This window comes from Microtus oregoni, unplaced genomic scaffold, assembly GCF_018167655.1.
Source record: "Microtus oregoni isolate MIOR12 unplaced genomic scaffold, Mior012 000029F_ref0000214, whole genome shotgun sequence".
NCBI lineage: Eukaryota > Metazoa > Chordata > Mammalia > Rodentia > Cricetidae > Microtus > Microtus oregoni.
Window position 1 is genome coordinate 10286810 of NW_024543088.1, and position 25717 is coordinate 10312526.

Genomic DNA, 25717 nt, shown 5'->3' on the forward strand with positions numbered 1-25717 from the left:
CAGAGTTCTAGAGGCTGAAAACCTGAGAGCATGGCTCTAGCACCTGCTAGGCTCCTGGTGAGGGCCTCAGACTGCTTTACATCATGGTGTGGAGCAGAAGGGCAAGCAGGCGTGTGGGAGAGAGGAAGCAGGGTGTCTTAGTTAGGGTTTCTATTGCTGTGGAGAGACACCATGACCATGGTAACTCTTATAAAGGAAACATGTAGTTGTGGTGGCTCACTTACAGTTTCAGAAGTTCAGTCCCTTGTCATCATGACGGGGAGCATGGCAGCATCTCAGCTTGTAGGCAACAGGAAGTTCACTGAGACACCGAGCAATATCCTGAGCATAGGAAACCTCAAATCCCACCCCCACAGTGACTCACTTCCTCCAACAAGGCCATACTCACTCCAACAAAGCCACACCTCCTAATACCATCACTCCCTATGAGATGATGGGGACCAGTGACATTCAAACTACCACACAGGGCAAGTGAGCATGTGGAAGGGAGCGGCAGGACAAGCACGGAACCGTCTTATGCCAACGGTTCTCCCAGGAGCTAGTCTGTTCCCAGGAGACAGATATGAATTCTTTCTCAAGGCCCCCTTTTTCAGTAGGAGGTTTTGGAGGCTGAAACACACCCAAGTCCTATAAAAGGGTGAACATTCTGAGCTCCACACCAGGGTCCTCTGGCGTGCATAAATAGGAAGTGTTAACAGTATGGTATCAATGCCTCCCAGATAAGAGAGTGGAGTGTCTAGAACTTGAGCTACTTTAAACACAAAACAATAAGACCTTAAGCTGCATGGTGGCCACAGACTTCTTCCTTAATCACCGGAGTGGCATTGGAGGGTGGAGGGCAGCTCTTTGCCCTTTTGTCCCCTCCCTCCCTGCCCTCTAGTGGATCAAAACAACCTGCCCTTTCTTCCCTCTGCCTTGATTTTCCTCTGTTCTTAAGCTTTTGGCACAGAGTCCCTTACCGAGCTGCTCTTTGGAGGGGCAGCATTGGTGCATGGCTAACGGTAAAGATTCATGTTTACCAATAGTCCCAGCCTCCTCCACAACCAGAAAAATTCACCCCAGTAACAAATTTACATTGCCCATCTTTCTGGACTGGTCATATTAGTGTCCATGAAGAGTGATGGGTATCTACAGTCTACCCCTGCATGAATTATACGTTACAAATGCATGTTTATGTGGCAGGGAGGCGAGCCTCACCATGGTAGGTATGCAGAAGCGGGCAGTTTGTCTAGAGTAAGGTGCAGATTTTCCCTAGGCTGTCAAGTCTTCGGTAGGAAAGGAAGTCGTGTGTTTGCTGAGCTAACTGAGCACACTTACATTGTGACACTGCCCGCTATGATTGCTCCTTCCGCTTGGCCTTCCCAGAGTCACGCAAAGCCTTCATGACTTTTTCATCCAAGTAAACACGTCCCAGGGCACAGAAAGAGTCTTTGAAAATGTGTGTTGTGCTTTACAAGTTAAACCTTATGGCACCATTGTTGAACCAGGAACGGCAGGGCTGCGTCCCGCCATCCGGCTAGCTAACCCCCAAAATAATAAGGAGCGGCGGGATACGTTCCTGGCACCCGGCCGCCCGCACAGCTAGCTTTATACCCAAAATAATTACACGGAAACTGTATTCTTTTAAACACTGCCTGGCCCATTAGTTCCAGCCTCTTATTGGCTAGCTCTTACATATTGATCTAACCCATTTCTAATATTCTGTGTAGCACCACGAGCTGGCTTACCAGGAAAGATCTTAACCTGCTTCTGTCTGGAGAGGGAGAATCATGGCGACTCCTGACTCGGCTTCTTTCTCCCAGCATTCTGTTCTGTTTACTCCACCCACCTAAGGGTTGGCCTATCAAATGGGCCTAGGCAGTTTCTTTATTAATTAACCAATGAAAGCAACAGATTAGAAAGAAATCACTCCCACATCACACCATAGCAAGTAAGAAGCTTTTGGGCCAGAATTAAGGATCCACTCACATAGTGTTGTAGTTCTCTGACCCAGGAAACCTCTTGCTGACCACAAGTTGTATTTCTCCATGGCACGTACAAGACTCTTCAGTTAGAAGCCCGGGAGAGCTAGCAGGCGACGTGTAGGCTTCTCCATCAGACCCTACCACTGAGCCGGGCGGTGGTGGCGCACGCCTTTAATCCCAGCACTCGGGAGGCAGAGACAGGCGGATCTCTGTGAGTTCGAGGCCAGCCTGGTCTACAAGAGCTAGTTCCAGGACAGGAACCAAAGGCTACGGAGAAACCCTGTCTCGAAAAATCAAAAAAAAAAAAAAACAAAAACAAACAGACCCTACCACTGGGGGGGGGGGGGGGCTGCCCAGGCCTGTTCGTCAGCAAGAGGGATGGTAGAAATGATTTCCATTGCTTTCAGTAAAATTGCAGCTCCAGACAGGCCTCTAAAACAGTCCGTAGGATTTCAGCATCCATACCATGTGTGTGATCATTCCTCTTCCTCTAGATAAACCCCAGGAGAAAGGGGCTGTGGTGGCATGGTCAGGGAGCAAACAGGCAGAATCTGTAACTGGTGTCATCGTTGGCTTCCACAGTCCATTGGGGGTTGTACGTGGTCTGCCATTAGCAGATGGAGCCCAGAGGTCAGACATGGGGTGAAGCCTCGAATAGTGGGACTCTCTGGAGGTTCAAGGACTACGGAGCAGCAGCACCCATGTCACCCCTGTGGGAGGTTAGATACACTGTCCCTGTGTGGGGGAAAAAAATGTCCCCAGATGGGAGGGAACCAGCCACAAGAAAACATGGTCTCTGCAGCCAGCCTCAAACGGAGTCTCTTTTTGTGTATTCACTTGTAAGTTCCCCAGAGCACACACCTCTTGCGGTCCATAGTGCAGGGGTTCTCACCCTTCCTAATGCTGCACCCCTTTAATACAGGTCCTCATGCTGCGGTGACCCCTCCCCAACCACAGAAGTGTTTCATTGCTACCCCACAACTGTGGTCTTGCTGTTGTTAGGGATCACGATGTAAAGATCCGCGGTGCAGGAGATCTGCTGTGCAACCCCTGTTTGGGGGGTCTCGACCCACAGGTTGAGAACCGCTGCCATGGTGGATTGAGTGGCAGAATGTGGTGGACTGGAGAGACACCGTGCTGGCCAGCGGAAATACCACCTGTGCCTCTGGAGACCCAAACAGGTCCCTCCCTGCTCTCCACGTGTCTCCATAGTCCCTGATGGCAACAGCAGCCTCGTCCGTGTGTGTCCTCCCCGCCTGCATGCTTCTGTCCCCTGTCCTGAGTCTTGGCTGTCTCCGCTTCTGACTGACGGAGGCTACTTCTTTGTCATTTGAGGTCAATTGAGGTCGTCGTCATTTGAGGATGTAGAGGGTTAATGAGGAGAGGCACTTGGCGGAAATCCTTGAGAGCGATCTTTTGCGAGGGCAAGGAAATCTCCAGAACCCACCTGATGGTTCTGCTCTCAGGAGGAGATTAGGCGGGCACAATGTGTGGAGTGGACGCCGAGCCTGGCCGCTTAGATGTCATTATACAGGTAGTGCATCCCTGGTGTGAAATCTGAGATGGTCCAACACCCGAAACCTTTTGAAGACTCACAGGGCACAAGCTCGACATTCCACACTGGAGCTCCTAAGACTGGTGGCACTCTTAAAATACTGAATAAAACTACCTCTATCCTGTGCTTCAAGGGTGCATACCAAACTTATTTGAACTCCGTATACGGACTTAGATCCCATCCCCGAGATAACTCGGTATGTACACTGTAAGAACATCCTGAATTCTGAAGAAGAAAAAAAAAATCAGAAGCATTTCTGTCCCTAAGCACTTCCTATAAGGGCTACTGGCTCTTTATCCATAAACAGTAGTCTGGCTGGTCTATCCAGCTCAGTTGCTATGGTAAATTTGTCCTGAAAGTGCTGAATGTGTCTTGAAGGACGCACTGAAAATTCATCTAGTCTCTGGTAACAGCATGGAAGCCCAGCTGGACTCCCCATCCTAGCAGAGTGACTGTGGAGGCGGTCAGCTCTGACAGCTTCACCCAGTGCCCAGGGATTCTGAGATGCCACACGTAGGTGCCAGCATAGCCTCACACCTGCCTGCTCTTAACAGCTCTGCCCCTCGGCAGGCCAAGCAGACCTGCCGAAAAACATGGTCCCAAACCTCCAGGGATGTGGTAATGAGCATGACCCTCCTGGGCTCACTCCAGGGTCCCGCTGACAAGCTGCAATCTTCCTCTTCGGTTTGTTGTTTCTCCAAATGCGACCCTGTAGCACCCCCTAGTGGTGATCTATGAAATAGGACCAGACAGTGGTCCTGTACAACCAACAGTGTTTTTCATTGAGTATTTATGTGTGTGGGGGGGGAGGTGTATTTATTTCTTTTTTATTTTAATATGACTTATTATATCTATCCAATAATTTAATGCTGAATTTTGTTTACATAATTCACACTGATTGTGAAAGTAGATCGTGTCTTCTGCTTTTTAGGTATTATAGATTAGGCAGAAAAGGCATGGGAGTCGATGTGAAAAGTCTCTGTATGTCTTAGATTTCCAATACTATTTCTGAAAACCTGAGGCAATGCTGAGATACATTCCAGAGAAAAGACTACTCATGTCACAAGCCAGGGGGCAGAAGAAGAAAGAAGAGGGATTTGAAGTTCCACATTCCCCACTCAGAGATGTGACCTCAGTACCTCTAGGCCTTCTCCATCATGATGGATCCTCCACCTTCCCACAGTATCACTGCAGCAAAGCCTTGTGCTGCTGAGTAATCCTTTTGTACACTGTGAATTTGTGTTATTGTTGTTGGTTAATAAAGAAGCTGATTGGCTTATAGCAAAGCAAGATAAGTTAGGTGGGACAATCAAACTAAGGATGCTGGGAGGAAGAGGGGCTGAGTTTGGGGTGATGCCAGCCAGTCACTAAGGAGACAGATGTGTAGAAAATGAGGTATAATCCATGAGCATACAGTAAAACATAGATAAGAAATGTGGGTTAATTTAAGTGTAAGAGTTAGCTAGTAACAACCCTGAGCATTTATAAGTAATATTAAGCCTCCATGTTGGTTATTTGGGAGTAGGTAGTTGGACAGGAAAACTTTATCTTCAGCTGAACATATGGGCCAAACTATAGCATGTGTTTTCTAAACTTAGTGAAAAACGTACTTACAGTCATCTCATTGGACTTACTGTTTTAGTTTGGAAACAAGCTCTTAATACGAAAGAGCAGAAAGAAATGCACAAACCCAAATTCCCAGCATTAGACTTAAGATTTTTAGCGTTCTATTCTTCTGGCTTTGTGGGTGTGTGTTAATACTTAGAGGTGTGTATTTTTAAAAGGTTCTATCTGCAATAGCAGGAGCTCTTTCTTGATCGACTGCCTCTGCCATGTGGAAGGGCTTGTGGAAGCCTCAATAAACTTGAAAGTGGTCCGGGGTTCCCAAATAACTGCCCAGCCCCAGGTGACAGACTACCTGAGGTTCTGGAGACATTACTCTAACCCTCACTGAATTCTTCCAGCTGCTATAGCTGTCACCTTCGTATGATGTCTGGGGACACTGGGGGAGACCTGCAGGTCTCTGATGACAATTACAGAACACAATGGAACCAACAGCCGTATCTTTGCGCCGTACATCAATGCCGCCTCCATCCCGGCCCCAGCCTCTATGCTGCTTCTGCTCCGTGTGAGAAGGGGGAAGAGCATCACACATGGTAAAACATAACTCAAAGCTGGGTAGCTATGCATGCTGCTCTTAGGAGACACGGGAGCCATCTCTGGCCTGCTGCCCTTACAACGAACCAAGTGAGAAGAAAGAGTTCCGCGGAGGAGCAGTCGTTGGGAATGAGGGGGTGTGAACTAGAGGGGAGAGCCGCCAGAGCAGAGCCTGTGTGTCTGCCTCCCTGGTGGGCAAGTCCGCTCCCTCTCTCTAAGCTCTTAATGAACCATTGCGAAAGTCTGAATATCGTTTTAGGCCCGAGGCTCTGTTTGAGAGGCCCACGTTCCTCTGTGAGGATGGCAGGCTCCTCATGGCGGAGTTTCCCCAGTGTCTTCATTAAGGCCCCACAGCACCTGCTCCAGTCCTGAGTCAAGCAGGGTGCCTGATGATGCAGAAGAGCGAGGATGGAGGGAGAATCCTTCCTAAGCAACAGTTGGCTTGCTCTCACCATTGAAAGCAGTCAGATTTTAAATTGAGGCTTCGTCGGATGAATACCTGCCCTGAAAGCAAGAGAGAAGCCATATTCCACCAGCTGAAGGACTTCCCATTCCAGGCGTCTCTTCCTCCTGCTCCCCTACCCCGCCCCCAAGTATGTTCATGATCAGTGAGTACGCTTGACCGGAAGCAGAAGCAGTTTGATATTCGGAGTAGCCCCCTCGGTCCTTGACCTATCACCATAGCGCTGTGCGCCTTCCCCGTAAACAGTGCCCTGCCATCACCTTCTCTTCCTTTACTTTGTCTGAAAAGCTAAAGCCTTAGAGAAACTGTTAGGAGTTGGGCTGCCTGACAGTCAGTCAGCAAAGAGCGCGGTACGAATGTTAGCGGAGTGGTACTCACTCCCTGATGCAGCAATACAGGAAGGCTGTGTGACATGGAAGTAGCCACCCGCCCCTGCAGTGAGGCGCCCACTTTTCCTCTGAGACGTGTCACAGCATAATCTACAGATACTAAATGTTCCCCAAATCAGGAGGTAAAAGTCCTCCCCAAAGACCCCTGTCCTGGGCTGTTCATAGAACAACTAGAAAATAAGTCGAGAGAGCCAAGTCTTCTCCTGCTTACGAAGATCCTCAGTGCAAGGCCCGAGGCACCCCAACTTTGTTGATGACAGTGTAAACTTGATAGTCAGGTGCAGGAGAGTAAAACCCAATACCTGACTGAGGTAGAGCCATTGCCCCCATCCCTTCACCTCTCGCGCTTTGTGCGTGAAGTCACCCCATTTTGTTCATTTGTTCATCTGCTCATCCTTCCAATGAAAGAACATCATTTTGTCATGGATGGGCACTGTGTAGGGAGAAAAAGGCTTTCCTTGAATGCCTTAGGAACCTGGCCTGCGTGAGCAGCAAGTAGCTGGTCAGAGTGAAGTGTGCGCCTGTTGACTCATCCGGGATGAAGTACTGAGTACTCTTTACCAGTCAGAGCGTGGCAGGGCGGACAGGCCCGGGGACACTCCTCCCAACCTTTGTGCATTCTTGCCTTGTGCAACCACAGAATCTCTACTAGAAATTTCTTCTTTGTTTTTAGAACTAATTTATTTTTATTTCCTGCATATGAATGCTCACTTGGGTGTATGTAAATGCACCCTGAGTTTGCCTGTGTCCTCAGAAGTCAGAAGAGGGTGTCAGATCTCCTGGACCTGGAGTTCCTGGGAGCCACACCGTGTGGGTGCTGGGAGTCAACCCTAGGTCCTCTGCAAGAGCGGCCAGCGCTCTTAATCACTGAGCCATCTTGGCAGCCCTGGAAATTTCTTTTTAGATCACTTAAATGTTGTAAAGTCCACCAAAGGAAAACAAACTAAATAAGAGAAGTTTTTAATAAACTTAGCACTTACTGTCTCAGTCCGGAAGAGTCTGTTCTACCAGGACCAGACTCATTGTCTTTTCTAGATTTGATTTTTCTGGAAATGAGCTTGCTAATGGCCTAATTGCAATTTTGTTTTTTTAATAAAGAGAAATGGCCAACTGTGTTATTTCCAGGGACACCTAGAGTGAGTGTTCTGAGAATTCGTTGAGCTTGTCAAACTCTAAGACTGTCTTATCCTTAAATGCCACAAATGATATTTCTCTGAGGACCGGTCTGAAATCCTAGTACCTGGGAGGCTAAGGCAGAGGATGGCCAGAGTTTCCGGCCGGACTGGGTTACGTAGTGAGCTGTAAGTGAGAACCTGTCTCGGATGGCACACAGAAGGTGTCCCCGTTCACCTGGCCTGGGTGTCACTAAACAGGAGTCACTAACAATGCAAACACCAGCCAGTGGCTGCGCTTACCTGGAAATGAGGAAATAAGGGAGGACATTGACAGCAGAGTGTTCACAGAAGACCCGGGAGAAGGCAGGACCCGTGTCTTAAGAGCCATCCTGCTCCCCCTGCAAGTACCAGCGTGGAGCCAGGGCGTGTGAGGGAGGCCCCAAGGAGACAGGAGATGTGGCAAAGATTGAGGAAGCAGGCAAACCCCAGGCTTTGGTCATCAAATGAGAGAGCAGTTCCAGGCCAGGTCCCTGATGGTGCATAAAAAGATACAGAAGTAGCAAGTGCCTAGAATTTGGTATCTGAGGGAAGTGTGAATCAAGAGTTCGTTAGTAAAAGAGTTACTAAGTGTCCCTGGCTCACTGTGGTCAGGTGGCAGAACCTGCCTGAGAGAAGCGGCGGTGGTGCCACCTAGAGGTCGCCGTCTAGAAATAAAAGGCTGCGAATCTGTGCTCAGAAAAATCACACCAACTCTACCTTCCATTCTTGGGGGGATTGTCCAAGAGAGTGAATGTCTCCTCCTCCATGTTACCTCGATGGAACACAGATTAGCCCATTTGAAACTGAAAGCACACAGCTTCCTTCATCTTACGCCCCTTCCCAACCATCAGATCGTGAAGACAATGAGAAGAGGTGTGCGTGATGCCGCAGGCTGTGTGCCCAGAAAGCACGTCATGAATGCAATTCTGGATGGCATAAACACACAGTCAGACCCACACCCGTGATCTAGCCCCTGAAGAGAATAAGGACAAGCCATGGAAAACAGTCGAGAGCGGTTAGCTCAACTATATGAACAACCACTCGGAATGTGAGTGACTTAATTAAACCCACTAAAAGACAGGCGGTCTGAAGTTATTTAATGAACCCAACTACATGCTGTCTACAAGGATCTCCATTTAAATATAAAAATAAAATTTAAAATAAAACAGTGAGAAAGATACGCTATGCTGACATTATCAAAAAGAGAGGCAGAATGGTTATATAATTTAATATCTTATTAATCCTTTGAGAATTCTGTACATTGGCATTTGATTCTATAAGATGGCTCTACTAATTTCCCACTAAACTGATGCCCTAGTTTTGGCCAACTTGGGACAGTCTAGGCACACCTGGGAGGCGAGAATCTCAACTGAGGAGCTGCCTTCATTAGATTGGCCTGCGAGTATGACCTGTGGGGCATTTCCACTATTGCTGATTGGTGCGAGAGGGCGCAGTCCACTGTGGGTGCTGCCGTCCCTAGGCTGCCTGGCCTGGGCTGTATAAGGAAGGTAGCTGAGGCAAGCGAGAGAGAACGAGCCAGTGAGCCGCGGTTGAGCTTCACTCCCTGTCTTGGCTTTCGCTGACGATGGAGTGTGGTGTGGGAGTGTCAGCCAGATAAACCCTTTCCATCTCTGTGCCAGTTCAGAAACTAACTAGAAGATTGCCCTAAAATCAGGAAGATTGTCAGTAGGACACGCAGTACTGCAGGGAGTTCACAAAAGTCCAGAGCAGTGAAACCAGCTGCTGGTATAACAGGCTGGCTCTTCTGAGCCCAGCGACATAGGCACGGCCATAATGTCCAGTTAGTACAGACCCAAGAGCCCCATCGCTTCAAAATAGAAACCACTTTTTAAAAAAGCATCTACAGTTTAGGGGGAATGTAATCATAAGCCCCAAAGTATAATGGGCACAACTCTGCCTCTGGATGTTTACGAACATAATTTCATTTAACCTTCATGATGAAGGTATTTCAACCCCTGTTTTGTGGATAACTTGGGTGCCTTTTAATCAAATCCTGTCTTGTGTAATATTTTAGTCATCATGGATTTGTCAAATGCTAGCTAGTTTTCAGAATAATCAAATGGAAATCACACAGGATCTCTTTCAAGAAAGTCCCAGGCCCATCCCCATGCAACACTTACCAAGCTCCTCACCTGAGCTTCCCAGTATTGCCAGAAGGTAGGCAGGTAGCGACAGGTGTGGCCGGGTGACAGCTAGACAGAGGGCTGGAGTAAAGTAAACTCAAGACTGGGAATAAATTCTGGAGACCTGCTGTAATGGTGGGTATAGTCAGCAGCTCTGAATCGCATAGTTTACACTTGCCAAGAGCAATGATAAGTGTCTCACCAAGCACACACCCAAAGGGAGCCACGTGAAGTGATGACCGTCTCAATTAGCTGGGTGGTAGTAGCTTCACCACGTGTGCGCATACCAACATGTGCGATTGCACATGTTAGTACACAGTTTTTATTTGTCCCTAATAATAAAGCTGGGAGGGGGGAGATACCGTGCAAAGCTCCTGCCTCCAGCTATGGTCTGAGCCTTCTGCTATTCTGACTGGTATTTTATTGACTGGTGGGTCACGTGGAGCTTGGCTAGTGGTCAAAATGGCAAACAGGGGAGATTTGCTGTCAGTGTAACATGTGCGTTATTGATTACAAATCTCCACTTCTCACCTGGGCTTCATGGAAAATAATAGGACCCTAAAAATATTTTTTTTAATGATGATTGGGTCAGACTAGGGGCACATGTATTTAATCCAGCAAGTGGGAGACAAAGATAGGCGGATCTCTGTGAGTTCAAAGTCAGCCTGGTTTACATAGTGAGTTGTAAGACAGACACAGCTACATAGTGAGACCCTGTCTCTAAACAAACAAGCAGAAAAGAAAGAACGATTGAAAACTTCTCAGATGGAGTTGGAGAGATGTCTCAAGAGGTGACCAAGAATGCTTGCTGTTCTTATCTAGAGTTTGGTTTCCAGCATCTGTGTCAGGAGGCTCCCAGCCACCTCTAACTCCAGCACCCAGGGGGTCCACCCTCTCTGGCCTCTGAGTGAACCTGCACCTAAGTGGCATACACACATTCACATAAATAAAAATGAATCTTTTTTTTTTCTTTTTTTAAAAAAACCTACAGATTCAAGTTCTCTGAGCCTCAGATAGCTTAACAGAGATCTATGCCAAGACATGGCATAATCAAACTGATAAATACAGAAGATGAAATAATTATGGAAATCTGTCCAAGAAAATAAGAACAGGGGAGAGTGGCTGTATGTTTCTACACCCCACTCACAGTGGGCATGTACTGATTCTAATGACATGTAGAAAGTCTAAGTTCTCATATTATAATCCTTAGACCAAAACCTGAAAACTTGAGGCTTAATAGAAAAAAATAAGGAATAAATAAAAGAGGAATAGTTCTTTTTAAAAGGAGTAACACCGAAGAAAGCAGGAGTGTATAAGCTGAGGCAGCAATCCCACCCAGCAGGCTGCATCCCCATCAGCTGTGGGAGCGTGCTCCAGATGGCCACTGAGGAGCAGCCTTGAGCTCCACAGAGGTCAGGTTGGAGGAGGTTAGTTATTTAATGTGTATGCACATCTTATCTGCACGTACATCTGTAAGACAGTGCCTCCAGAGGGCAGCAGAGAGCGCTGGATCCCTCTCAACTGAAAGTGCAGATGGCTGTGGGCGAGTGCTGGGGACCAGCCAGTGCTTTGAAGGCCTGAGCCATCTCTCCACCCACATTTGGGGGAGGAGCTGCTAATGGCACTAAACACACTGCAATGTAAGCACTTTCTCGGGACCCTTTTGGCCCAGTATTATCACTCAATGGGAGACGAACATAAAAATCATTGCCTTAGACATCTTTTTCTGACAACAGTCAAATTTACCCAGCAGAGCTACCATGGTAGACGCAAATATTGTTCCAAGTCAGGTGGCCAATGTATCTGAAGCATCAACATAGGTTATGAATATGCAACTTATCTTTCCTAGTGCAAGCTTCTGATGTTTTCTATTCCCAGGAGAGTTATCAAGAGATGGAGGCCAGGCGTGGTGGTTCAAGCCTTTCATCCCAGCTCTCAGAAGCCTGGAGCAAGAAGTTTGTCTCACATTCAGGCCAGTCTGGCCTACATAGTGAATTCTAGGCCAGCCTAGGTACATTGTGAGGCTCTGGCTCAAAGAACCAAAGAAAGTAGAGGTAGGGTTTTAAATACTTAGAAAAAATTAATCTGTCTTTACTACATTTGCCAAACACTATTCATATACAAGGAATCAACTTTGGCCTGAGTAACTGAGTCTTAGAAACGCAATCTCGTCAGCCGTATGCTGAGGGCAGATGTAGCTTCAAGCCTTATGCATTGGCTAATCAATTTGTTAGGAACATGGATTTCATGTACCTACTCTGGCAGGTTGTAGTTGCTCTGGGGACTTTGAGTCTCCTTTGAGAGGGTGAGGACACCATCAATGCAGCTTCCTTACCCTGGCACAGTTCTGGATGTGAAGGATTGGTGTGAGCCATGTGAGGAAGCTACTAGCATGCTTGTGAACACTGGACCCTGCAATCGAGGCAGGTGACTTGGTGTGAGAACAGTGAACTTCCTGGAAATAATCAGAGAGTACTCAAGGATTTGCAGGGTGATGGACTCCCTGCATGCACACTGGTAGTCAGATGTCAGACATCAGCCTATACAAGAACACCTCTTCCCAGGATAAGGACATGGAGATTTAGAAATATTAGTAAAGAATTCAGAGATACATGAAAAATAATAAAACAGAAAACATAGAATAGTATCAGGAGGGCATGCCAGTGAATACTGAAGTCATCCGTGTTCAGTTTTCCATAGCTTTTATACCTCAATACAAAAGGGGGAAGAAGGCAACAAATGACTTCTTTAACATGACACAAAGGAAACTCGAGGAGTTAGTTGTTAACACTTTGAGGCATCAAGGCATTAGCATTCTGATATTTAGGCAGTGAAGCCACCCTAGACACTGAAGGCAGCCATTCCCCAGGTAACCTCATATTATAAAAGAAGGAACAGAAATACAGTTGTGCATCCTGACCATGTCAGGATGGAATGGATCTATTTGTATGAGCCATCTTAATAGCAAAGAACCAAGTAATCACATCCTGAGTCAGGCTGTGTAGCTACACTTGTCAACCGTTTTGGGCAACCTCTCAACTCTCTGACCATCAGACAAGGTGGAAATAGGCTCACATTTTTGGGCCTCCACAGTCTGATTCATGGATTTGGAGGTAGACAGGCCCCCTGCACACACACCAGCAGTCTGACCTGTGATAGCATTTTGGCTTGTGGAGTGGAAACCAGAACGAAGGGAGATGGGAGGAGCTGAAGAGACTGCATTTTCTGTGCTAAGCAAGAGAGATGCTTAGGGCTGGGAAGATGACTCAGGTAATAAGAGCATTTACTACTTATGCACCAAACCTGAGCTCAGTTCCCAGCTCACAGCTCCTCTAATTCAGAGGAATCTGACACCCTCTTCTGGCCACCGTGGGCATTGCACACACACATGCTTACACACACAGACATGCACACACACACAGCTGCTGAAGAACGTATGAATTTGAAAGTGAAAATGGGACTTAGTGAAGATTCAAGTCCTCGAAACAAAAACAAACAACAACAAAAAAAAAATTAGACAGGGAAAAAAAATTAAAATTTCTCCAAACTAAAGAGCAAAGCATCCAGAGACTCGGGATTCTTGGAGCAGATGAATGAGAAGGTTCAATGAGTGGTTTTGGAAAATGAGATTTTCATTGTTGGTGCCAACACGGATGGCCATGGCAGTGCTCACTAGACAGGCTAGTGTTTGGAGGAGTAAGCAGTGTTAGCAGAGGAGGGTCAGGAACTGCAGCTTGCCCTCTGCAAACAGACAGTCGCATCATGTGAACTCCATGGGATGTTTCCAGTCTCACAGACACCAGAATGGTGAGGAAGCCCAAGTCCATTGTGAATGATGGGCAAGAAAAGATGACTTCTTGGAAAAGAAAGGAGAGACTGTCCCATGCTTGATTGGAAGTCCGAAGATTTACCTTCTGATAGAGAAAATCTTGAAAAGAGGACAAGAGACAGTGTTTTTTTCAGCCCACCTGGTTTGGCTAGGGCATTTGTTGTGGCTTATTTCTGAGTATGGTATGGTGTGAGGTTCAACCAAGTAGAATCATGATCTAACCAAGTGTTTCTCAACCTGTGAGTCACAAACTCTTTGAGGGGCAAATGACCCTTTCACAGGGATCACATATCAGATATCCTGTGTATCAGATATTTACATTACAATTCATAACAGAAAATTACAGATATGGAGTAGCAATGAAAATAATTTTATAGTTTAGAGGTCACCACAGCAAGAGATATTATTAAAGGGTCGCGGCATTAGGAAGGTTGGGAGCCACTGATTTAATTTTGCTACAAACAGTGGTTGACTCCGGATGCTGATAGGACATTTTTTGTCACTACATGTCAGACATATTTTTAATAAGCCACATCTCTGCATTCGGTGTAATGTCTGTTGCATTGGACCTGCAGAACTGGATGCAGAGTGCTGACTGACTGGGTTCTAGCACATGAGGCCTCAGAGCTGTAAAAGCAGCTAAGTTCATGAGAGGGTCTTTCAGATGCCAGAGAGAAAACAGCACTCAAGAGAGTCTGGCGAAACTGTGGGTGCACAGTTGGAAGTGGCAGCCCTAAGACTTGAAGGCATCCAACTATCCTCTGCTTGTTCACTCTGCCCGCTATTTATTTATGTTTAAAAGTCTTTGCCTACATGTATTTACATGTACTGTGTGTGTGTAGTGCTTGAGAAGGCCAGAAGAGGGCATCAGATTCCCTGGAACCGAAGCTACAGGTCTCATTGTGAGGAGCCATGTCGTTGCTGGGAATTGAACTTGGGTCCTCTGCAAGAGTAACCAGTGCTCTTAACCTATGAGCCATCTCTCCAGCACCCATCCACATAAGGAGGAGTAGCAACAGTCTGTCAGCCTCTCTCATGACACCCCTTTAGAGGGACAGTCTCTGGCTGGCATGTTAGCGTCGGAATGACAAACATCACCCTGACACTGGACACTTGGGACTCTCAGTTGGCACTAGAGAATGGTTTTGGAGGTGTGAGCTGTCATGAGTTTATCTTGTTATCTGACGTGACGTGTGTTACACTTGCTTCATCTTTGTAGAGAGCAGTTTCAAGTGCAGATTTCCCAGAAAGAAGGGGACTCTTGCACCCACATTCATTCCTCTGGGGGTGCTCTGACATGTCCAGTGAGTTGTGATAGAGTGATTTCCCCATTAACTTCTGTTTCAAACAGGTTACTTATTCTTCTAGAAAGAATACATGCAGGGAGGTTAGTTCTTGGGTGCGCACCCTTCACCAGCAAGGGAGAAACAAGTGGAGTTTAACATGTTACCAAATAGCTTCCCACACGGTGACTCTCTCTGTCTGCAGCTCCTCCAAAACATTGACCTTGATTTAGAGAGAATTAGTGAAGGAAAGAAGGGAAGGAAATAACCCAAGTTATCCTCTGTGGCCTGATAGAATCCTTTCCGCAGTCAGGAGCAAGCAGCTGAAGTCAGTCCTAAGAAAACAGACATTGGGGATTTTATCCAGATTCAGGGGGAGCCAGTGCCAAGGGGCAGAGAGCAGGAAGAAATGAGGCAGGCAAAGGCGCCTGGGCACGGTGAGAGTGAAGTCTGTGGTTGTGACAAGAAAGGACGCAGAGAGCTGATACGTGACTCGGTGAAGGCGATGGATTTGACACCGTGTGCATACAAGCTGCGATGCTTGCAGCACATACCAAGGCTCAGTGGCGTGAATAACCCGTTCAGGAAAGCAGGCAGGTGCTGGAATCGTTCATTTGTCATTATTCTTTCTAGTTAGCCATTTTCTCATGCATGCCTGCAGTGTCCGCCCCAGCCATCAGGTAGGTGCTAACCACACACAGCTTTATGTTAACTCTGCACTGAGCACTGTCTTGGCTCAGACAAATGAGTTCCTTTAGAAAAGTAAACCAGAGCAGGGCTGGGATCTGAGGCAGGGGCGCTAACACTGTAGCCTGTGTTCTCCGTGACATTCTGCAGCCGCCTGGTGAACGGCGCCCGGACTGAAACTTAGCCTGGGAAAGGAAGAGGAGACACAGTAGAGAAAGCTCGGCATTGAAGGGCAGACGTTCAGCCCGGCCCTGGCCACCAAGCAGAGTTCTTCTGTTTCAATGCCCTTGTCTATCGCCTGAGTCCTTTAGGAGGGAAACTTGAGATCACCCACAAGGAAGTGACTTGAAATCCCAGCACTCCATGTAGGTGACTGTTTACCCAAACACCATCCAGTTTCCTGCCCTGGGATCAAACTATTCAGGGTTGGGGATTGAACACAGGGCCAGCAGGCCACACTTCGTGCCATCTGGTGAGGGGATTGACCATGTTTCGGGTGCCAATATGAAAAGCGATATCAGGGAGTGTGGCTTGCTTTAGGACATGGCACATGTGCAGAGACAGAAGAAAGTGTTCCTGAAGAAACCTTGTAGAAGGTCGAAGGTGTCGGTCTGCGTGTGAAAAGCACACAGCAGGAAGATCGTGGCAGCTCCATGGAGTGGGAAAGAGCTAAGGAGATGAGGAAAAGCCCTGGGTTGGGGAAGTGGGCCGGAGAGCAAGTTCCGTGGAACCTGAGCTATGATAGGGACTCGGGTCACTCAGAGCAGAGAGAAGCCTCTGAGTGGAGGGTGACCCAAGCACACATGCATCTGGACAGCAGATGGGCACAGAGCCCAGAAGAGACCCCCAGGAGCAGACTGCATGCAGCAGAAGACAGGCTGTAGACCCCAGTAGGGACACGGAGATGGGAGCATGGGTGGGTGGGTGGAGAGGTAGGTGTTTGGGAAATAAGCTGGGTAGGAGTGGAGATGTGCTGGCAGGAGGTTTTGTCTCTGCTTGGGGACCGCCGTCAGAGACACGCCACTGCTGAAGTGGAAACAGTGGAAGATGAGGATCCTGGAGCATGGCCATCTGGGCTCCTAGAGTGCTCTGTGATGCCGGTGGAGACATGAAGTCATGTGGACAGTGCCGGTACCCGTAGAGGCACCAGCCAGCACGTTTCACCCTCTATCCTGAGCAGTAAACTGTCAGCCATGCTGCTGCTCTGGGAGGCAGTGGGGGCGCAGGCTGCTTGCTGTAGCATACATATGGACAGTATTTGCTCTCCAGGTCCAGCCGCTAATGCGGACGTTTGTTCTTGAGCTGGAAAGATGGCTCAGCAATTAAGAGAACATACTGCTCTTACAGAGGAGCTGGGTCCAGGCCTCAGTACCCACATGGTGGTTTATGACTCCTATAACTCCAGTTCTGGGAAATCGAACGCCGCTTCTGACCTCAATGGGCAGCAGGCATGATGCATAGACAAACATACATACATACACACAAACATGCAGAACACTCATGCATGTAAAAGAAAGTCAATCTAAAAATAAAGAAGACTTTATATGTCTTTGACTTGTTGACTTCCTATTCCATTGGCTGTTGTAATAGGAGCGGCGGGCTGCATCCCCGGCACCCGGCCGCCTGCATTGCTAGCTTATGCCCCGAAATAATTACATGGAAACTGTATTCTTTTAAACACTGCTTGGACCATTAGTTTTAACCTCTTATTGGCTAGCTCTTACATATTGATCTAACCCATTTCTAATATTCTGTGTAGCACCACGAGCTGGCTTACCAGGAAAGATCTTAACCTGCGTCTGTCTGGAGTGGGAGAATCATGGCGACTGCCTGATTCGGTTTTCTTTCTCCCAGAATTCTGTTCAGTCTACTCCGCCTACCTAATTTTTTGTCCTATTAAAGGGCCAAGGCAGTTTCTTTATTTAACCAATGAAATTAACACAAAACAGAAGACTCTCCCACATCAATTGGCAGATGACAATCATATGTTCAAGTGGCATGAAAATTGCATGCGTTTATCTCCTCCCCACCCCATGGAGAACTTTCCAGCCGAAGCAGTGTTGTTAAGTAGATGAGAAAACCTAAACGGAAAGGAGAAAATGCGGTGTCTAATTTGATTCAATCTGTTTGGTGATGCTGCAACAAAATCCTTGAGCCTGAATAACATATAATGAAAACAAACCTTCCTTACAGTTTTGAAGGCTGGGAAGTCAAGGTGGTGGTGCTGGTTTATCATCCGGGCATTTTTATTGTAGAACATAGGAGGCCAAGAGAAAACCTTGGAAAATCTTTTATAACAGCATTAGCCGCTGTAACCGAAACACTGCGCACTAGGCCCCACCTCCCAGTACTGCTGAGTCGTAGATTAAGTTTGCAATATTTGAATTTGGGGAGTCACATTCAAACCAGAGTATGCTTTTTTATAATCTGAGATGCCAGAGTAGCCCTATAAGCCCTTTTGGATGCTCTGCTACAGGAGAGAATGGGTGGCTTCCCTTAGACAAGATGGGGAGTAGGGTGTTACATATGGAAAAAATGAATAAATGATGCATGAGAATCTTCCTATCAGTTTCAATAATTACTACATCTCGGCGTCAGCTTTCCATTACTGTAACAAAACACTGAGACACTCGACTGAAAACAGGGAAGGTTTGTTTTGATTGACAGCTGTAGAAGTCTCAGGCCCTGTGCGTTGCTATGGGGCCTGTAGTGAGGGAGCGCATCATGGTAGAGAATGCTCCATGAAGTTAGTGCCTCAACTCATGAAAGCCAGAGAGCAGAACAGAGACAGGAGGCTAGACCCCAGGATCTGGAAGGCCTCTCACCAAGGCTGGCTCTATACCTTGAGTTTTCTGCCACCTCTCCAGTAGCATGCTCCTGGTTTGTGCCAGGGGAACACAGAGAAGACGGAATCTTAACTGAAGACTTGCCTCCATCAAAGGGACCTGTGGGCATGACCATGGGGCGTCTGATGACTGATTTGGGAGGGTCAAGCTCACTGTGGGTGACTCCACCCCTCAGCAAGGTGGCCCTGGGTTTGTCTAAGAAGGCAGGCTGAGCAAGCCAGGGAGAGCAAGTCCTTCATGGCCTCTGCATTGGTGCTTACCTCGAGTTCCTGTCTTGTCTTCCCTCTTAATGAACTGGAAGATGAGAGAAAAGTCCACCCCACAAAGTGTTTTAGGACAACAACAGAAGCCAAATTAGGACAAACACCCTGGGCTAGAGGGAGGGGAAGCCTTCAACACATGGAAGGAGGGCCTTTGGGGCACCCGTGTTCATACTGTATATCTGGAGAGAGGTTTCAATCCTCGTCTTTCACTTTGTATCCCTACCACATCACCTCCAGTGTCTTCCTTCCTTCTTTCAGTGAGAGAAACTGCTCACGCTCAGTGTTTCAGGTCGAGTGGAAGGTGCTTGCCCCAGAGCAGAGGGGTGCTCGCATGCCCTCCGTGCAGCACCCTGCACGGGTTGTGCTGATGAAGGGGCTCCACTTTCTCAACAGGCAGGAAGGAAAGGAGCCACAGTCTCCTGGGGACCGCTCAGAAGTTTCCAGTCCTCTCAGCTTGTTACTGTTCTGCAGAACCACGTGGCCCACTTAGAGAGGAAACGGTCATCCTTAGCATCCTTACAGTGGGGCATCTTACCCATGAAAAACACATCAGTGGTTCAAGGACAGTCATTCAAGCTTGGCTTGAAGTCAAGCAAAATGACCTACATTATATATAATTAAGCCTGGAAAGGGGATAGAATATAAAAAAAAATGCTTTTAAGACAATGAGCATTTCTGTTAGTGTTTTTGGTTAGGGGATGTTTTTATTTTTTATTTATTTAATGGTATTTTGATTTTCTCATTACATAATGGAAAATCCCCAAAGTCAGGGTAGCAAAACTACTGGGCGGGCATACAAAGTGGTTCCTTTGTGTGGGTATATTCTGTGAGAGGATGTTCTGGGAGAAGAGAGATCTTTTCGTCCAATGGGGAAAAAAGGGGTTTCCTAACCAAATGAAGCAACATGGCCCACATTGCCTGAACGTCTCATAAACCATCATGTATGCCTCCCAGTCGGTTAAAATACACCCGCGTTCTGTGACCCAGAATCCAACCTGCTTTGGGTTCTGATGGATGCTGTTTTAGAACATACCACAAATCTAACGTGGGTAAGAAGGGGTCACATATGATATCTCAAACCTCTTAAAAACTGTCTGGGTCCCACAGAAACTTGAGAATTAAATAAAACCCTCCCCCATACCTCATTTCTCCCAAGAGCTGTGTTCTCTGTGGTTTGTCCCTCTTATCTTCAGCCCTGACATTTGAGGACATGGGAACCCTAAAAAGGTGCTGGCATCTTGCCGGGGGCATCTTGCCGACAGCCAGGGCTTCCAAGAGATACAGCCTTATCAGCAGCCAGGAGATTGAATGGGGCAGCTCTCAGCCTCCGGCCCCAGGCATTTACTTGGGTTGTCTTCATTTAAGCCGCTCACCTAGAACAGTCACTTCTAACTGACGAAAGACACACATCTCTCGCTCTGGTAATGGCGGTGACCTAAAAATATCTAGCTTAACAATACAGTTGTGAACCGCACCGTCGGGCTGTAACACTACTGTTAAGATCCCTTTAAACCTCTCTTCCCAGTTACAGTCATTTAATTCTTAGTTTTCTTCTGGGATTTCTGGTGGCGGGGATGCTTCTCTGGGCTCCAGGGTCCAGCAGGGAACAAGGTCAACATAGACTCCTTGCTACTGTGAGAGACAGCCTCAGGTGCATCCTAGGACAGGTTGCAGATGTGCCGGGCAGTGTGAAACACACCAGGTTATGCCACCAGAACCTGTTCTCTCATTCAATACATGTTCCTCTGGCGCCCACACAGAAGACTACGTCTCGCCTGCTTCTGTAGCTCTAGAGCATTCTTAGAGGGCAGTTCCTGCTTCCTGAGCAGTGATGCTACAGGTAATCGCGGGTGCCTAAGGATCCAGGCCAACTGCCTAGACAGAGGAGGTGCTCAGAAAGCAGACCCAGCAGGAACAACTAAGAGAGTCCCCTTATTGCTTTCTTCTTTGGCATTTTCTCATTGTCTTTTTCTATCCTTCAGAAGAAGGCCTGTCTTTTTCTATCCTTCAGAAGAAGGCCGAGCTAGAGAATTCTTTTAGCCTTTCCCCAGTCCTACATTGTCCCCACATGGCAGTAATCCCCATATATCCCCATCACTGAGATCATAGTGCAGGCTGCCTATGGATGTTGCTGGAGCATCCTGCCACTGATGGCCGTTGTCCTCCTGGGGCCTTGGATCAAGTGTGCTTTAGTGCAGGGCTAGGGTGTGCCAGGTGAATGCACACAGAAGCATCAGGATCAGAAATTCACCTTGTAGTTTAGAAAGATCCTTAGCCTCCTGGGAAGAGAAATGATCTCCGAGCTCTCTCGCCCAGCCCTTCCTAGTACCCTGGCCCATCAAGCAGGGTAAATACCGTCCTCTGCCTCAAACAGTGAACCCGTCTCAGTGCAGAAGCAATCTCATGATGCCTAGCATATCACAGAAGCCCTTGGTAAATACAGGGACGATAAAGGAATTATATACTGAGACTGCTTTGACGATATGAATTGATTGAGCAAATTTAAAATTCAATTTGAATCATGTGAGGAAAAATGAACAAAGCAGAAAAAAAAATACATGCTGAGGTTGTTGGGCTTCTGCCAGGTACAATCTGTCCTGTTGAAGAAAAATCATTCTGACACTTCCGTGATAAGGTAGGCTATTCAGGACTGCTATGATAAGCATCAGGACCTTGGCAATAGGAGAAAGATTAGTTGCCTCCATGACAACACACAGCTAGGGATTAATAGCCAATGAGCAGGGATGGGGCAGAGGGGAGGAAGTCACCAGGAAGGTAATGGGGTTCCTAAAGGAACTCCTGGGACTCCTACAGAAGGCAGTGAAAAGATATGAGGGGACCTTGCTGTAGCTCTTAGCCAAAGGCAAGACCCGTACATTAGGCCCAGACAAAAAGAGGACTCCTAGAAACCCAGTTAGAGTTTGGTTCAGTCGGTACCAAGGTACACTTGTCACAGATTAAGGGATCTGAGTCTCTGGGTGAAATAAGGGTGACAATACGGGATACGTAAGGGGGTCTAATAAAGTGTAGGGAGCAGAGGATGCCCTGAATGAGTGCCGTGCTGAGAGAATGTGGGTTGTTGAGATTGTTACTGACATATCAAGGAACCCCAAAGCCTCAGGCCCATGGGGAAATGGCCAAGTTTTCCTCTGGTCCGTGTGAGAGTATTGACAGGGTGTGTGTAAAAATGTCCACTGTAGCCACCACCGCCCCTGCCCAGTGTTGATGGCCTGAAGACAGCTCCCATACAGAGATGGCCCCTACCCAATTGGCTAAACCTGCCCTTGTATACAATAACCCACCTGCCTATTTATCCATATGCCATAACCCCTCTTCCTTGTCTAGCTGTATATAATAACCCCACCTCCCTGTTCAACTCTAAAATAAACATGATGAACTTCCAGGGTGCTGCAGTTTCTCCAGCAGAGACCCCAGACCAACCCCACCTGATCCCTGTCTTTTCCTCTCTCTCTCTTCCCCCTCCCTCTCACTCTCTCTTCTCCTCTCTCCCTTTCTCTTCGTCTCTGTCTCTCCCTCTCTCTCTTTTTTCTTCTCTCTGCCCTCTTTCCCTCACTCTCTCCTCTCTGGCTCTCTCTCTCTCTCTCTCTCTCTCTCTTTCAACTATGTGTGTCTGTCTTTCCTTTATTCCCTTGTGGGCCCCAGTCAGGTCCAAGCCCCTGAAAGTTGTACAGGATACAGCAATAAAAGAGAAATATTGAAAATATTAAATTGAAATTTGTAGGAAAAGGCTCAGTACATCATTATATTCAGGGGACAGTTTCACCAATAGAATGGATCAAGGGGAAGACAATATTAGAGATGTAAGACAAAAGAAATGTTAGAACATTCAGACAATGACAAAAATAAGATAAAGTATGAACAGAACTTATAAGGTCATTGGAACTTCATTTAAAAACCAAATGTATGATTCACGAGCATAAATGATGAAATTCAAACTAGAACCATAGAAAATTATTCAATAAAATCATAGCAGAAAGGTCTCTAAATCTAGGAAAGAAGGTGGTGATGCGAGAGATATTTTTAATACCAAACATGACTAGACAAGGACTTTCATGCATTATATTATAAATTAATCTCTACATACTAATAATGTAGTGACTTAAATGCCACACTCTTGCCAGTAGACAGATCAACCAAGACCCCCTCCCCCCCCCAAAAAAAAACAGCCTCAAAAAGCCAGAGTTAAGTGACATTGTAATTAAGATGGACTTAGCAGACATCTGCAGAGTGAGTACTTGACACAGCCACTGGAGAACATGCATCTTCCCAGCAGCCTGTGGCACTTTCCCTGAAGTAAGACATTGGAAAACAAAAGCCAAGTCTTAAACAAATAGAAGAAAATAGGGTTGGAAAGAGGGCTTCCTGGCTGAGAGCGCTGGCTGCTCTTGCAGAGGACCCGCGGTCAATTCTCAGCACCTGTGTGTGGCTCCCAGTCATAGTTTCAGGGGCTCTAATGCCCCCTCTGGGCTCCTCAGGTACTACACATGTGGGATGCACAGACATACATAAAAGTAAACCCACATAAAAATAAAGAAATAGCTATTTTTTAAAACACAGAAATCTCAAATAAAAACTTGACGTTTCTCCAGCCCTTCAAAATTAAGAACAAGCCAAACCCACAGCCAGTAAATGAAAATCAATAACAGAGATGAAGGCAGAGATTAATGAAACGGAAGTAAAAAGAGCAATGCAAAAACAAAACCAGCAAAGCTAAGAGTTGGTTCTTTGGTAAGAGAAATGAGATCGATATATCTTTATCTGAACCAAAAGAAAGAAGAGATTCAAATTACTAAGGGTCTGATGGAAAAGGAGGCATTATGACAGACAACAAGGACACTCAGGCAATCGCTAACATGTGCTTTGGAAACCTGTTCCAGTAAGCTGGAAAAAAAGAGAGAGAGAGAGAAAGAATGGATAAGTTTCTAGACCTACCCAGACTAAACTAAGGCGTTGTAAACAGTTTAAGCAGATTGATAATGTGCAGTTGAGACTACGGCAGTAATAAAGTCTTCCAAAAAAGAAAAAGCCGTATTCCAGATGAACTTACAGCTGAATTCTACCAGATGTTTAAACAGCTGGCACCAGTGTTCCTCCAACTGATTCACAAAATAAAAGAATAAAATAAAAAGGAATGCTTTTGAATTAGTTTTATGAGGCTGGTATTTCCCTGATATTAAAACCAGATAATGCCTCTGCTCCTTGCCCCTCACTTCCTGTGTCAGGCAGGAGAGAGCTGATCCTGCCCCTCACTAACTGCAGCCCTCAGGCGGGGGTTCAGGCCCTGCACCTCTCCTGGGCAGCACAATAGAGCTGACACCGTTGACAGGGGTGCAAGTGAGCTGGCTCCAAGGATCTGAGTCAGTGGCAGAGACAGATCCAGCCCCTCATCTGCCATAGGGTGGCTTGGGCAAGGGAGATATGGCAAAGCTGGCCACAAACAAGGTCATGAAAGTGGGAGAGCTGGTCTTGTGCCTCATAAAATATAGCACTAGGGAGAGTAGTTTCTACACCCCCCCACCCCCCCACCCCCCACTCCCCCACCCCCCCGGGCAGCACACAGTAGAGCTGACCCCGTTGGCCTGATGCAGGTGAACCGGCCAGAGCAGGAGAACCGGCTTCATTTTTTGCTTGCAGCAGCGGACAAGCTCACTGGGGCGGGGCCAGAGAGCGCCCGCTGGTGATCAGGATGAGGGAGAGCTGGTGGGCTGACCACATCAGCTACCACCCAGGCTCAAAACCAGGGCTATGAGTTGGCCCACTCCCATGTCCACCGCATCTGTGATCTGCTGGAGCATGTAAAGAGCCAGGTTCTGCAGTTCCAAAGTAGCAGGATCTCCATGCCATAGGGCAACAGCAAGATGTCCAAGAGGAGTCCCAGCGAGGGCCCAGCAGAAGCAAACTAAATGACTCATTGGAGTGAACACTTGCAAGGAAAGACGTGTGGACTGAGGGGCACACTGTATGGCTTACTGTGCCATGCTGCGGCTTTCATGAGGAGATTTTTTTTTCTTTTCTTTTTAATTTTATTGTATTTCGATTTTGGGGGGGTGGGTTGCAGGGGCAGAGGGAGAAGGCAAAGGGAAGGGGAGCTGAATAGGATCTGGGTGCATGATGTGAAATCCACAAGGAATCAATAAAAAGGTTTTAAAAATCAGATAATGTCACAATAAAAAAAGAGGGAAGATGGAAAAGAAAATTACAGGCCAATCTTTGTGATGTACAAAGATACAAAAATTGTCAATAAAATGCTTGCAAGTGCAGTTCAACTCCCATCAAAACCATTCACCACCACCACCAAGTGAGCCTCATTCCAGAGTGCAAGATGTTTCAAAATATCCACGGAGCCATCTTGCTGGTCTCACAATGAAGTTTTATTCAGCCATAAAGAAGAACGAAATTAACCAGGTGTAGTGGCACACACCTTTAATCTCAGCACTCAGGAGGCAGAGGCAGGCAGATATCTGTGAGTTCAAGGCCAGCTTGATCTACAGTCTACATAGGGAGTTCCAGGATGGCTAAGACTACACCATAAGACTCTGTCTCAAACCCTTCCATTCCCCCCCAAAGAATAAATTATTGTCATTGCATAGAAGAATAGATAACACTGGAGATCATTGTATTGAGCACAACAAGTCGAACTCAAAAGGACAAATCAAGCATGGTTGTGTGATTTTCAGACCCTGGACTTTCTCCAGATCCATGAAGGCATTTGTGTGGTTCTTTGTGTGTCCCTATCACACCCTTGTATGCATGATATCCAAGCTGAAGGGAAAGCGGGGGAAGGAAGAAGATGAGCTGGGGAGATGGGGAAGGAATGGGAGGGGGCATGAAGGCATTGGCCCTGCACCTCCATGCATAAGGGGGACAGAAGGAAGGAAAACTGAAGATCTGTTCTCACCATTCATGGGATGATGGCTAGCTACCCTAAATGCCATTTAATGATGCTCGCATGGCGCTTGCTT

At 47.1% G+C, this 25717-nt stretch overlaps 1 protein-coding gene across 3 annotated transcripts in view; it reads left to right on the plus strand.

The window, feature by feature from the left end:
• Mtus2 (microtubule associated scaffold protein 2) overlaps positions 1 to 25717 on the plus strand; it is a 362594-nt gene that overhangs the window by 271200 nt on the left and 65677 nt on the right. The window lies entirely within an intron of this gene.